Source organism: Oncorhynchus masou, unplaced genomic scaffold (genome assembly GCF_036934945.1).
Source record: "Oncorhynchus masou masou isolate Uvic2021 unplaced genomic scaffold, UVic_Omas_1.1 unplaced_scaffold_1027, whole genome shotgun sequence".
In the NCBI taxonomy this organism is placed as follows: Eukaryota; Metazoa; Chordata; class Actinopteri; order Salmoniformes; family Salmonidae; genus Oncorhynchus; species Oncorhynchus masou.
Window position 1 is genome coordinate 149,849 of NW_026999962.1, and position 14,327 is coordinate 164,175.

A 14,327-nucleotide genomic window follows, 5' to 3' on the forward strand; every position below is an offset into this window, starting at 1 on the left:
ATCATTGTTTAATAACAGAGGTGGTGTTCATTAACGATGTAAAACCCAAAAGCGCATACTGGCATTTTAATATAACTTTATTGAGTGATGCTCACTTCAGGAACTGTTTCAGTTTTTTCTGGGAGAGGTGGAGGTCTCAAAAGGCCAGTGTTGTATCCCTTCAACAGTGGTGGGATATAGGGAAAATCCAGATTCAACAATTTTGTAATCAATACACGAGGAATGTCACCAAGGATATCACCAGATCAATGAAAGCCCTAGAGTTTGAAATAGTGGAACTCATGACATTGGTTGAGACCACAGGAGATTGAGGCCATACTCAGGCCCTCAAGAGGAGAAAAGCTGCATTGGCAGACCTGCTGGGTGTCAGAGCACAGGGGGCATTGGTGAGAAGTAAGTTTCAGGGAATATCTGTCAGGACCCGGTTACGAACCTGGGTCTCCGGAGTGAGAAACAGTCACTTAACCAACTGAGCCACGAATAGTCAGCAGAACCCAGAAGATGAGGCAGACACAGCAGTACTTAAGACGGTGTATTTAATAAAGTAAAAAGGAGAAGACCTTCAATACAAAAAATGGCAAATCCAAAAGGTGGTAAATAGCACAAAAAAGCCTCAAGAGATACTTCAAAAACAAAAACAGAATTCCACAAGAGCATCCACCGGAATCGACAAGAATACACAGAACACTAGGGCTGGGTGCTAACATACAAACACAGAGCACAGAACTGAGGGAAACTAAGGGTTTAAATACAATCAGGGGAAACGAGGCACAGGTGCAAATAATAATGGGGAACAAGGGAAAAAACATAAGGTCAAAAAGCACAATGGGGGCATCTAGTGACCAAAACCCGGAACAACCCTGGCCAAATCCTGACAGAATCCCCCCCCTAGGAACGGCTCCTGACGTTCCTACCAGCTCTCTCAGGGTGGAGGGCCCTGAACTGACGAATGAGGTCAGGGTCCAGGATGTCTTTGGCAGGAACCCAGGAGCGCTCCTCGGGACCGTAGCCTTCCCAGTCCACCAGATACTGCCAGGACCGCTGCACCCGGCGGGAATCCAGTATCCGATGGACGGTATAAGCCGGCTGGCCTCCAATGACACGAGGCGGAGGTCTGTCTGCCGGGACAAGGGGAGAAAAAACAACAGGTTTTAACAATGAAATGTGAAATGTGGGATTAATCTTAAGGGATCTGGGTAAGTGTAGGCGATAAGAAACTGGGTTAACTCTCCTGGCAACCTTGAAGGGACCGATGTATTTTTGGGACAGCTTGCGAGACTCCACCCGTAGAGGTAAGTCTCTTGTGGAGAGCCAGACTCTCTGGCCGGGGCGCAGGGTAGGCCCGGGACGGCGACGTCTGTTGGCTTGTTGTTGGTACCTCTGTGAGGAACGCATAAGATTAAGACGGGTCTTCCTCCACATAAGCCGACAGCGTCTGACGAACTTCAAGGCTGAAGGCACTCTGACTTCTGCCTCCTGGTCCGGGAACAATGGAGGAGCATAGCCAAACTGACACTCGTGCGGGGACATACCAGTGGAGGAGGAGCGCAAGGTGTTGTGCGCGTATTCGGCCCAAACAATAAAGGATGACCATGTGGACGGGTTGTCACGAGTCATACATCGGAGGGTGGTTTCCAGCTCTTGATTCATCCTCTCTGTTTGGCCGTTGGACTCCGGATGGTACCCTGAAGATAGACTGGCAGAAGCCCCCATGAGTTGGCAGAAGGCCTTCCAAAACCTTGAGGCGAACTGGGGACCTCTGTCAGAAACCATATCTTGAGGAATGCCGAAGACTCGGAACACATGATTAATTACCAACTCAGCCGTTTCCTTGGCAGAAGGTAACTTAGTCAGAGGGACGAACCTGGCCGCCTTTGAAAACCTGTCGATTATGACTAGGATAGTAGTATTGCCATGGGATGGAGGAAGTCCAGTAATAAAGTCCAATGAGATATGGGACCAGGGTCTGTGGGGAACAGGTAAAGGGTGAAGGAGTCCTTGAGGGCGGAGGTGAGAAGATTTGCCCTGGCAGCACACGGGACAGGCATTGACGAAATTGGCAACGTCTTCTCTTATGGTAGGCCACCAGAACTTACGCTGGATGAACTCCAAGGTGCGACCTACGCCCGGATGACAGGTGAGGCGAGAGGAGTGCCCCCACAGAAGGACCTGAGTCCTCACTGCCTTGGGGACAAACAACCGATTGGCAGGACCTCCTTTCGGGTCCGGTTCGCTAGCTTGAGCACGTCTCACGGTATCCTCAACTTGCCACGAGATCGGAGCCACAATCTTAGCAGCAGGAAGGACAGGCATGTCCGTGTCATCTCGAATGGCAGGAGCGTAGATTCGGGACAGGGCATCCGGTTTGAGTTTCTTCGACCCGGGCCGATAGGTGAGGATAAACTGGAATCGATTGAAGAGAAGAGACCATCTAGCTTGTCTAGAGTTCAACCGCTTCGCCTGCTGGATATACTCCAGATTTTTGTGGTCCGTAAGCACTTGAAACGGGTGAGAAGCCCCCTCGAGCCAGTGTCTCCATTCCTTCAATGCCATCTTAACCGCTAGGAGTTCACGATCCCCCACATCGTAGTTCCTCTCAGTCGGGGTAAGCCGGTGTGAGAAGAAAGCGCACGGATGAAGCTTCTTGTCTTCACCCTCTGAGACAGGACAGCTCCAACACCAACCTCTGATGCGTCTACCTCCACCACAAATGGTTCATCCGTAGTCGGTAGTATCAGGATGGGAGCAGAGAGAACGCGCTGCTTGAGTCCTTGGAAGGCCATCTCAGCTTCTCTTCCCCACAAAAACCTTGCATTGCCACCCTTGGTTAAAGCTGAGAGAGGGGCTGCCACCAAGCTGAAGTTCTTGATGAACTTGCGGTAAAAGTTTGTGAAGCCCAGGAAACGCTGAACTTCCTTAACGGATTTGGGGGTGGGCCAATCCGCTACCGCCCCTACCTTCCTGGGGTCCATTTGGACTCGACCGGGTTCCACTACAAATCCCAGGAATTGTACTCGGGATGAATGGAATTCACATTTTTCCGGCTTAACGTACAGATGGCTGTCCAGGAGGCGTTTGAGTACTTGTCTGACATGCTTAGTGTGTTCTTGAAGGGAGCTCGAAAAGATGAGGATGTCATCCAAGTAAACGAACACAAATATGTTAAGCATATCCCTAAGCACATCGTTTATGAGCGCTTGGAACACCGCTGGGGCGTTGGTCAGGCCGAAGGGCATCACCAAGTATTCATAGTGACCAGTAGGCGTGTTGAAAGCGGTCTTCCACTCGTCACCAGGTCTGATCCGCACAAGATGGTATGCGTTCCGCAGGTCAAGCTTAGTGAAAACAACTGCTTCCTGGAGCAGCTCGAAGGCTGTGGCCATAAGGGGTAGCGGGTAACGGTTACGGACGGTTATGGCATTGAGTCCCCAATCCACCGTCTTTCTTGGCCACAAAGAAAAACCCTGCTCCCGCCGGGGAGGTGGATGGACGCATGAGGCCTGCTTCCAGAGCGTCCTTGATGTAGGTATCCATAGCAGCTCGTTCGGGTGGAGATAGGGAAAAGATCCGACCCCTGGGGGGCAAGTGCCCGGAAACAGGTCGATGGGGTGGTAGCATGGTGGCCCTCTGTTTGCTAAACACCAGTTTGAGGTCATGGTAACACTCTGGAACTCGGGTCAGGTCGATGGATTCTAAAGACTCGGGAGTAGAACTCGGGGAATTCTGGAAAATACAAGTAGCTTGGCACGTAGGACCCCACTGCTTGATAGTGCCCACAGACCAGTCGATGTGAGGGTTATGGCTGTGAAGCCAGGGGTATCCAAGGACGAGAGGGAACTCGGAACAGGAGATCAAATGAAAGTTCATCAATTCCTGGTGTTGTGAAACTGAAAGTCGCAAGGAGGTAGTGACATGAGTGACAAGTCCAGATCCCAAAGGGCTTCCATCCAATGTAGTGACCCTCATGGGTTCACTTAGAGGTTCAGAGGGAACGCCATTCTCCTTCACCCAGACACCATCCATGAAGTTACCTGCGGCTCCAGAGTCTACCAAGGCTTGAAGGTGAAGCTTGTGGTTGTCCCAGGAGAGGGTGACTGGAATGAGCAGACGGGAGTTGGACGGATGGGAGGAGGTTATGTTTCCCGTTACAGTTCCCCCGGTCTGTACGGGACAGAGCGTTTCCCTGGAGCCCGGGACACGTGGAACGGAAATGGCCCGGTTTGCCGCAATATAGACAGCGTCGCTCCCTCACCCGGCGGTCTCTCTCAGCCTGGGAGATGCGTCCAATCTGCATGGGTTCCGATGGAGCCAGCGAGGATAAAGGTGGGGACTCTGAGAAGGGACTGATAGGGGCTAGAGGTCTACGGTTGAGTTCTCTCTCTCTCAGACGCTGGTCAATGCGTGAGGCCAACTTGATCAGGGACTCGAGATTGTCCGGTGGTTCCCGAGTGGCCAGTTCATCTTGGATAGTGTCGGAAAGGCCTTTCAGAAAGCACACCGTGAGCGCCTCGTTGTTCCAGCCACTTGCTGCTGCCACCGTGCGGAACTGGATGGCATAGTCCGTCACGCTGCGCCAACCTTGGTGGAGAGTCAGGAGCTGTTTGGCTGAGTCAGAACCACTGCTTGGGCCTTGAAACACTCGTTTGAATTCCTCAGCAAAGGCAGAGTAGCTGGCACAGCAGGAACTATGGGCATCCCACACAGCAGTAGCCCAGGCCAGGGCTTTCTCCGACAGCAGGGTGATGATATAAGCGATCTTAGACCGGTCGGTGGGAAACGACGAGGGTTGTAGCTCAAAGGAGAGAGAACATTGGGTGAGAAACCCTTTACAAGCACTTGGATCACCTGAGAACCGTTGGGGAGGTGGAAGACGAGGTTCAGCCAGGGGGTTAACTGCCATGGGTACGTGAATCTGAGGTACTGGGACGGGAACTGTTGCCGGGGTAAGACGATCCGATATTTGCTTAATGGAAGTCAGCATCTCCGACAGAAGATGAGAATGTCTAGCCATTAAGGCCTCTTGCTGAACCAGGGCGGCTTCGTGGCGTTGGACAGTCTCCTGGTGGTGGGACAGCATGGCAAAAAGGTCCTGGGAACTGGATGCCTCTGGGTTCATTTTTGGCTCTGTGTTTCTGTCAGGACCCGGTTACGAACCTGGGTCTCCGGAGTGAGAAACAGTCACTTAACCAACTGAGCCACGAATAGTCAGCAGAACCCAGACGATGAGGCAGACACAGCAGTACCTAAGACGGTGTATTTAATAAAGTAAAAAGGAGAAGACCTTCAATACAAAAAATTGCAAATCCAAAAGGTGGTAGGAATAGCACAAAAAAGCCTCAAGAGATACTTCAAAAACAAAAACAGAATTCCACAAGAGCATCCACCGGAATCGACAAGAATACACAGAACACTAGGGCTGGGTGCTAACATACAAACACAGAGCACAGAACTGAGGGAAACTAAGGGTTTAAATACAATCAGGGGAAACGAGGCACAGGTGCAAATAATAATGGGGAACAAGGGAAAAAACACAAGGTCAAAAAGCACAATGGGGGCATCTAGTGACCAAAACCCGGAACAACCCTGGCCAAATCCTGGCAATATCTGAAATGGATGCCTCATCCAAATTTTTCTTTGGTTTAGAGAAAAAGAATGGACAAAGAAAAATTATTCATTGTCTCAAATCAGCTGTTGGACAAGAGCTCACTAGCCCTAGTGAAATTAGAAAGAGGGCAGTAGAGTTCTATGCTGAGCTCTACAAGTGTGAGTGCAAAGAGGATAAAACAGTGACACAGCAGTTCTTTGATGGGCTCCCAAAGGTGGCTGCAGAAGCTCAGGTTGAGCTTGAGCAACCATTGTCTTTGCAGTATTTATACACTGCATTAAAAGGCATGGAAACTGTAAGGGAATTCACCCCCGTAGTGGACAAAAATGAATGGCAAATTATTGGCATAGGACAAACCATGTACACATTGGTCAATACCACCCAAATCGGCGTTGATTCATGCAAAGTTTACTTCAAATGCCATATGGCTATTGCCAGTTGTAACACTTCAAAAATCTAACAGGTGGCGTGTGCGCTCCACCATGGTTTTTCATATTGATATTGGACTCTAAGTCAACATCCAAAAGCCAAATTTTGAAAAAATGGATTTTTTGTCAAAAACTTATCACCCCTTAAAAAAGTGCTTTCTGGACCGTTTTTCGAAATTCTTTCGCTTTTTTTGTCAATTACACATGTGTAAGAACTGTATGAATATACTTTTGTCCAATTTTATTATCATTAATTTTTTTACTTGCGCATTATTGCATGTGTTTTGTCCATCTGCAATATGATTTCATAGGAAGTCAGAAGTCAAAAGTCAAAAATTATTAAATTTCATAAAAAACTTCACACACCCCTAAAAAAGTGGTTTCTGGACCGTTTTTCGAAAAAAAAAATCGAATTTTGTGTCAGTTACACACGTATAAGAACTGTATCAACATACTTTAGTCATATTTTATTATCATAATGTTTTTTTTTTTTTGCTTGTGCATATGTTTTGTGGGGGCCAAATGTCATAAGAAATTTGACATGCTCAAAAATCCTTCAGAAATGCAAAATTGACTGGCCTGATGAACTCGGGATGGCCGGGCAGTGATTGTTGTTGATTTCATCATGTCCATTTGTTTATGTTTTCTCACTTTTGCAAAGTCACTGTGCATTTGCCATATGGTTAACTGGGCATTCACCATCACCAATTTGTCATGCTATAAAAATCATGCAGGAATGCCAAATTGACTGAACCGATGAACTCGGGATGGCTGGGCAGTGATTCTGGTACCTCTCCATCGCTCGTTTGGGTTGATTTCAGAATGTCACTTTTGGTGATGGTACCTCGCTGTTAAAACATATTGCAAATGTTGTCTCACTTTTGCAAAGTCACTGTGCATTTGCCATATGGTTAACTGGGCAGTCACCATCACCAATTTGTCATGCTATAAAAATCATGCAGGAATGCCAAATTGACTGAACCGATGAACTCGGGATGGCTGGGCAGTGATTCTGGTACCTCTCCATCGCTCGTTTGGGTTGATTTCAGAATGTCACTTTTGGTGATGGTACCTCACTGTTAAAACATATTGCAAATGTTTCTCACTTTTGCAAAGTCACTGAAAATTTGTGCAGGAATGCCAAATTGACTGGCCCGATGAAGTCGGGATGGCTTGGCAGTGATTCTGGTACCTCTCCATCGCTCGTTAGGGTTGATTCCAGAATGTCGCTTTTGGTGATGGTACCTCACTGTTAAAACATATTGCAAATGTTTCTCACTTTTGCAAAGTCACTGAAAATTCGTGCAGGAATGCCAAATTGACTGGCCCGATGAAGTCGGGATGGCTTGGCAGTGATTCTGGTACCTCTCCATCGCTCGTTTGGGTTGATTCCAGAATGTCCATTTGGTGATTTTTCTCACTCTTTCAAAGTCACTGTGCATTTGCCATATGGTTAACTGGGCAGTCACCATCACCAATTTGTCATGCTATAAAAATCATGCAGGAATGCCAAATTGACTGGCCCGATGAACTCAGGATGGCTGGGCAGTGATACTGGTACCTCTCCATTGCTCGTTTGGGTTGATTTCAGAATGTCGCTTTTGGTGATGGTACCTCACCGCTTAAACATATTGCTAATGGACAAGAGTCACCTGCAAGTCACCGTCCATCAGTCAATTTGATATCATTCTGACACCAAACTGATACAAACTGACACCAAACCCACTTTTCCCAACTCGTTTAGGAGCCAAGTATAACATACTTCAGAGCTGGCCCAAAATTCACAAGGCCTTCGGTACAAAACATTATAAAACATAAAACACATAGTTACTTTCTAGCTGCGGGGCCAGTTCGGACATTATGTGTAGTCCTATGTGAGGCGACCCCGAATCCCGAGTTTCGGCTCGATAGGTCATTTGGTGTCCGAGTAAAAGCCTAATTGGTGCTGAAAATCCACTTTTTCCATGCCTTGCTACGGGGTCCTTGAATGAGCTATCGGACAGAGATGTTGGGTTCTGTCTCTATGGGCCGAGACGGTCACAATGCACCTAGTCTTGTGTCTCTGGGACATTTCTAAATGTCGCCATTTTCGTAATGGTCAAAATGAATTGAAGTCATTGCAAATGTTCGACGCTGTTTCTCGGTCCGAGAACCTCCTAGAGCGCCGTAACTCACCACGCACTATCTACCTGAGGTCTAGAACAGGATTCTAAAGTTTCGGAACTCTAGGTCTGACGGTTCTTTTTTAGCTCGAACAAAGCTAACTATTGGAGGCACTGTCAGTCTCTACACACCCCAATACGTCCCTCCATCCAAGTTGTGTATCTGTGTGATTTATTTTTCCTTTGAATTTTTATGGGAAAAATGACTGATTTACAGTTCATGGGGGTTGTCTAATCACACATATGAAGTTTTGGACAGATCTGATTTTTTAACCCTTCCAAACAGCCCCTGAGACACCAATTATGGCACTTCCGGTTGGCACAGGAAGCTATAAATACACACGTCTTGACTGACATAGAAACCTACGGAATCCTGAGTTTTAAGTCTTTAAGTTGAGAATTGACTGATCTACACAGGGTTGAATAATGCAGAGTCATTTCCACCTTTGGAGGTGATGTACATCCAAATACCTTTTGGGTCAATTTAACCACTTCCGGTTGCTCCAGGAAGCTTAGAATCGACACAGGTAGACCTCATAGTGGTCTGATGGAATGTCATAGAAGACAGGTTCATACAGCATTCATAACCCATAAAGACCCCAGGTTGTATTTAGGGGAGCAGGCAATGTATTCCTATGGGGAGAGAAGTCAATGCACACTGTTTTTATGTAAACACCTTCTTTTAACTGTGAAAGGTTAATGCCACACAGTCAAGGTTAGGCTTGCACAGATCGGGAGGACCTTAGGAACAGTCCTGTGTTTGAATTGTCCTTCTAAACCTAACGGTTCCGCCGCTGTCACCCAAAATCAAATGACATTGTGGTGCAGGCTTCATTGTGGGCCTATTTTTCTCATGGTCGCTGCGCTCAGACCGAGCGAGCTACGGTCAAGCGGGGCGCCTCGTTGGACTCGGCACGGCCTTGGGATTATGTTTATGCAATTGCCTGCTCTCTGTGTCTTTAAACACCGCGCTTTGTCACTCCATCCTTGCTGTGTGTGTGTGAGAGCTTTTCTTTGACATCTGTTGGGAGAAATGAGTGATTTTACAGTTCAGGAGGGTTGCCTAATCACATATGAAGTTTTGAAAAGATCTGACCTTTTTAACCCTTGGATACAGCCACTATGACACCATTTAAGGCACTTCCTGTTGGCACAGGAAGCTATAAATAAACTCATATCCTCATTGGGTATGCCTTTACAGAATCCTGAGTTTTAAGTCTTTACGTGAAGAACTGAGTTATTTACGGAGGGTTTAGTGAGTGTGTTATTTCAGAAAATCATAGAAAATCACAGAAATGTCACAGAGCTCCGCAACACACTTTAAAAATATTCGTATGAACAACCTGCAACTGGATCTGTAACCGTTGAAAAAAAAAAAACCTATATCTGAACATCACAATCTGGTCATCGTACGATTTCTCTTAAATGACGATAGATAAATGGCTGATTTTTTTTTTTATTGACACCGGAGGCTCCTTGACTTTGACGTGAAGTGAAAAAATAATTTCTCTATTTTCATTTTGGACCTTTAATCCCAGAAATATGGCCATAACTCAAAAACCGTTGAGGCCTAGACGCCATCTTGTTCGGGGCCATCTGCCCATTATGCCAAACCTACGCTCACCAAGTTTCGGCTTCGAAATATTTTCAGTTTTCGAGATATGGCACGTCGTGATTCGGGATGTTTTGTCCAATAGCAATATGATTGCTTATGCCCTCTTGTGGGATCTTCCGGCATAGCGGAAAAATGGACCAAAATTTGATTATTTTATAAAACGAAAACCGAATGTCTGACAAAGTTCATTTGATGACTTCCCGGTAGGTCTGGCCCTGCCGCTCGGCCCGACGCCATCCCCAAATTTTAAAAATGTTTTCGGACGTCTAGTAAGGGACCGTACAGTTCCAATAGGGACTTTCTCACTAACCATACGGTGATTGTCAAAAAGTTCCCTTAATGTATGGAAGGGCACCAGGCATTGATGGGCTTCCCGTTGACTTTTTTAAGTCTTTTTGGGCTATGTTGGGAGAGGATTGGTTAGAAGTAGTTAATGATAGTTTAACTGGAGGGTTACTACCAATAAGCTGCAGAAGGGCTGTCCTCACCCCACTGCCCAAAAAGGGTGACCCGAGGGAGGTGAAGAACTGGAGGCCGGTGGCTTTATTGTGCACTGATTATAAGATATTGTCAAAGGCTTTGTCCAACAGGCTGAGGGAGGTGATGGGGCAAATCATACATACGGATCAGTCCTACTGTGTTCCTGGCAGGCAGATAGGGGATAACATTTCTCTGATTCGTGATTTTTTTGGACGTCTCTAGGGCTATTGGGTTGGATGCTGGTCTAATTTCAATTGATCAGGAAAAGGTATTTGACCGAGTTGAACATCAATATTTATGGCACACGTTTGAGGCGTTTGGGTTCAGCTCTGGTTTTATTGCCATGATAAAGGTGATATATGGTGACATTGAAAGTGTATTGAAAGTTAACGGTGGTTTGAGTGCTCCTTTTAAAGTGTGTAGAGGTATTAGGCAGGGATGTTCTTTGTCAGGAATGTTATATGCCATTGCTATAGAGCCACTACTAAATAGCATTAGAAGTTGCATTGCAGGGGTGTACTTTTCAGAGGATATTCCTCCTATTCGTCTCTCAGCCTATGCTGATGATGTAGTTGTGTTAGTGAAAAATCAAGCGGAGGTGGATAGTTTGAGTCTAATGGTTCATCTTTTTAGGGGAATATCCTCTGCAAAGGTAAATTGGGAAAAGAGTTGTGCTTTACAGATTGGAGAATGGTCTGGAGGGATCATGGCTTTGCCAGGGGGGCTAGAATGGTGTAAGGGAGGTTTTAAGTATCTTGGAGTGTACCTAGGAGATGAGGGGACTATGGAAAAAAATTGGAGTGGGGTGGTTGAAATGGTGGAAGGGAGGATGAGGAGATGGCGTTGGTTACTATCTCGTATGTCATATAGGGGGCGCACTACTATAGTTAACAATGTGATTGCCTCTGCACTGTGGCATTGGTTGTCAGTTGGCCTTCTGGCTAAGATACAGGCAATTTTTGTGGATTTCTTTTGGGATAAATATCACTGGGTTCCACAAAGTGTTTTGTATTTGTCAAAAGAGGAGGGGGGACAAGGTCTTGTACATCTTGCTAGTAGGGCTGCTGCTTTCCGTTTTTTTATTCAAAGGTTGCTTTATGGTGGCAGGTCTTGTATTACAGCGGGTTGGAGGATTAGGTTTAAAGAAGGCTTTATTTCTGGTTGATAGTAGCCAGATTTCTAGGGAGGGAGTACCTCCGTTTTACAGAGGCCTTCTCAGAGTGTGGAGCATAATGAAGGTGTCCAGACGAACTTCAGCGGAGTCAGTGCATTGGCTGTTGGAGGAACCTCTGGTGTATGGGGCAAGACTGGATTGTACAACAGCAGTTGTTCCACATTTCTCCAAGATTCTGGTGAAGCGGAAAATCATCACCTTAAAACAGTTAATGGCCATGGCTGGGCCCGCCTTAATGGATGGAAGACGGGTGGCTTGTCGACAAAGGATTGTCGGACAAATGCTGGGGAGCTGCAGGAAGGCTCTGTCAGCGGAAGAATGGGGTATGCTTAGTAGCCACAAGAAGAAGGTACAAAATGAAGACGTCTCATTTCCAAGACTAGGGATTACACCAAATATCCCAGAGTCAGAAAGAAAGGTGTTATTGCTGGATTTGAGAGGGTTGGAGGAGGTGGGTTTGGATGAGGTGAATGGGAAGGACTTGTATAGGGGGTGTGTCAAGGTGTTGAATAAAGATAAATTGAAAAATAGAAAAGACACTCCATGGAGGGTAAAATTGGGCATTGATGACAAGGTAAAGCTAGCATGGAGAGCACTGTACAAGCCACTGTTACAAAAGGGTACTGGTGATAAAGGGTCTCTGCCTCTAACCCTATTACAGGGGCTGAGTCACTGGCTTACTGGGGCTCTCTCATGCCGTCCGTGGAAGGGGTGCGTCACTTGAGTGGGTTGATTCACTGATGTGGTCATCCTGTCTGGGTTGGCGCCCCCCCTTGGGTTGTGCATTTTCAGCTGTAAAAGATCTCCTATTATTTGAGGAGAAGTGGGCCTACGAAGGAGCGCTTTGTTTTGTAGAGGAGGGGAAATTATTTTTTGCTGATGAAATAAGTTGAATGTATATGTTATGAATTTCATTTGTTGTTTCATTTCTGAAAAGGCAGTGTGTCATTATTTATGTAAGGGGATTAAGGGATATGGGGAAGAAAGGGGTGTTTCAGTACCTTTCCTGTGTCTCCTTCCATGTTCTCTTTTTACAAGAGGTTTATTTAACCTCTCTAGGCTATGTTAGCATCCCGCATAGGCTAACATCCAGGGAAATAGCATATCGCAAATAAACTAAATGCACAATTCTTAATATTAAACATTCTTGTAAATACATGTATCTAACATCATTTAAAAGCTTAATATCTTCCTCTTAATTAATCCAACCGCAGTGTCAGATTTTAAAAATGCTTTTCGAAAGCAATCCTTACGATAATCTGACGACAGCGCGCCACACACACATATTACTCTCATTTTCCAACCAAGCATTAGCGACACAAAAGTCAGAAATAGCAATAAAATAATCAATTACCTTTGAAGATCTTCTTCTTTTGGCAATACAAAAGGTCCAATCTTCACAATAAATGGATGTTTTGTTCGATTAAATCCATTTTTATAGCGTAACACGACATTTTGTAAACGGCTTGAGTCATGAATTCCGTATCCTTCACCTTTCAACGAAACATTCGATGCAATTACTCACACGTGGTTTCATTGTAATCCTCTGTTTGTAAGTAACACAACCATACATGATGGTTCTTTTTACGGGGCGTATTGACCGAAAGGAACTGATTTGAACACACCAAACAATGACCTCCTGCGTGCCCATGATATCACCAGTGCTTCTTTGAATGACTGTATTTCTGACCAATCACCACAGATCCACTTGAAATCTAGCTTGGTAGATCGCCAATGGGCTGAGGTAAATGTCAATATCTAAAGGTTTATATCCGGGAAGACCAGCTCTTGAACGAAAGTCGAGCGTAACACAGCCATTCGCCATGGACATTTCTACCCGAAGGAGACACTTTGTTTGCGCAAAGCAGTATTGAGTCGAGATCATTGTTGAAAGAATTATAGCGAGTAAATCTGGAAAATCAAAGGCAAAGTCCAGATATACAGATCTACATAATGTTATTGATGAGATTGATAGAGAAAGTGACACAGAGTTATAAGAAGATGTATCAGATTGTGAGACAAGTTTGGACTCCCAATTTCAGGAGATTTTTTATTTTACCTTTATTTAACTAGGCAAATCAGTTAAGAACAAATTCTTATTTTCAATGACGGCCTAGGAACAGTGGGTTAACTGCCTGTTCAGGGGCAGAACGACAGATTCTCACCTAAGTTATTTAAACCTCACCTTAGTTATTTATGTTCCCTACTCTGTATATAATCTGTGTTTCTGTATATATTAGATATTTTTTACATGTATTTTATCTGACATATATATATATATATATTCAGTAATGAAATGTTTGAAGTGGCTCCACATGGCTCTACATTGTGGGTGTGTGTGTTTGTAAATAGATGTATTTTATCTAAACATGGAACGGAACAGAACCTCACCTTAGTGATTTACGTTCCCTACTCTGTATTTAATCTGTGTTTGTGTCTTTATTTCACAGTCCCTCTGATTCTGATTGGGAGCCCCCACTGCCAAGGTGCCCATCCCCCACAGTAGGAACCCTGCTGTGTCCAGCTCCAAACCTACGCCCTTCCTGCCAGGTGTGAAGTCTGTGACAAAGAAGCGGAGGTGGGGAAGAGCTAAACCTGCAATCAGAGAGGAGAAGGGTCATTGGCACTCTGTGCTGGAGGAGGATGTGTTGCCTACACCTCCAGTATTCAGACCGAAAAGGCCATCGGGACCTCAGCTGGATATAACCTCCAAGTACAGTCCCATGCAACCTTTTCAGCTGTTTTTCACCTCAGCAGTTGTTGATTCCCTGGTGTCGAACACAAATAAGTGTGGTGCTAAGAAGCAGGCAGGCAAGAAAGAGGGATGGAAGCCCATTTCCATGTCAGATGTTTCTTGTTTCAT

General features: G+C 45.6%; 1 pseudogene; it reads right to left on the reverse strand.

The window, feature by feature from the left end:
* LOC135528731 (uncharacterized) overlaps window positions 1–12,981 on the reverse strand; it is a 37,609-nt pseudogene extending 24,628 nt beyond the window's left edge.
* Window positions 12,982–14,327: the final 1,346 nt, after the last annotated feature.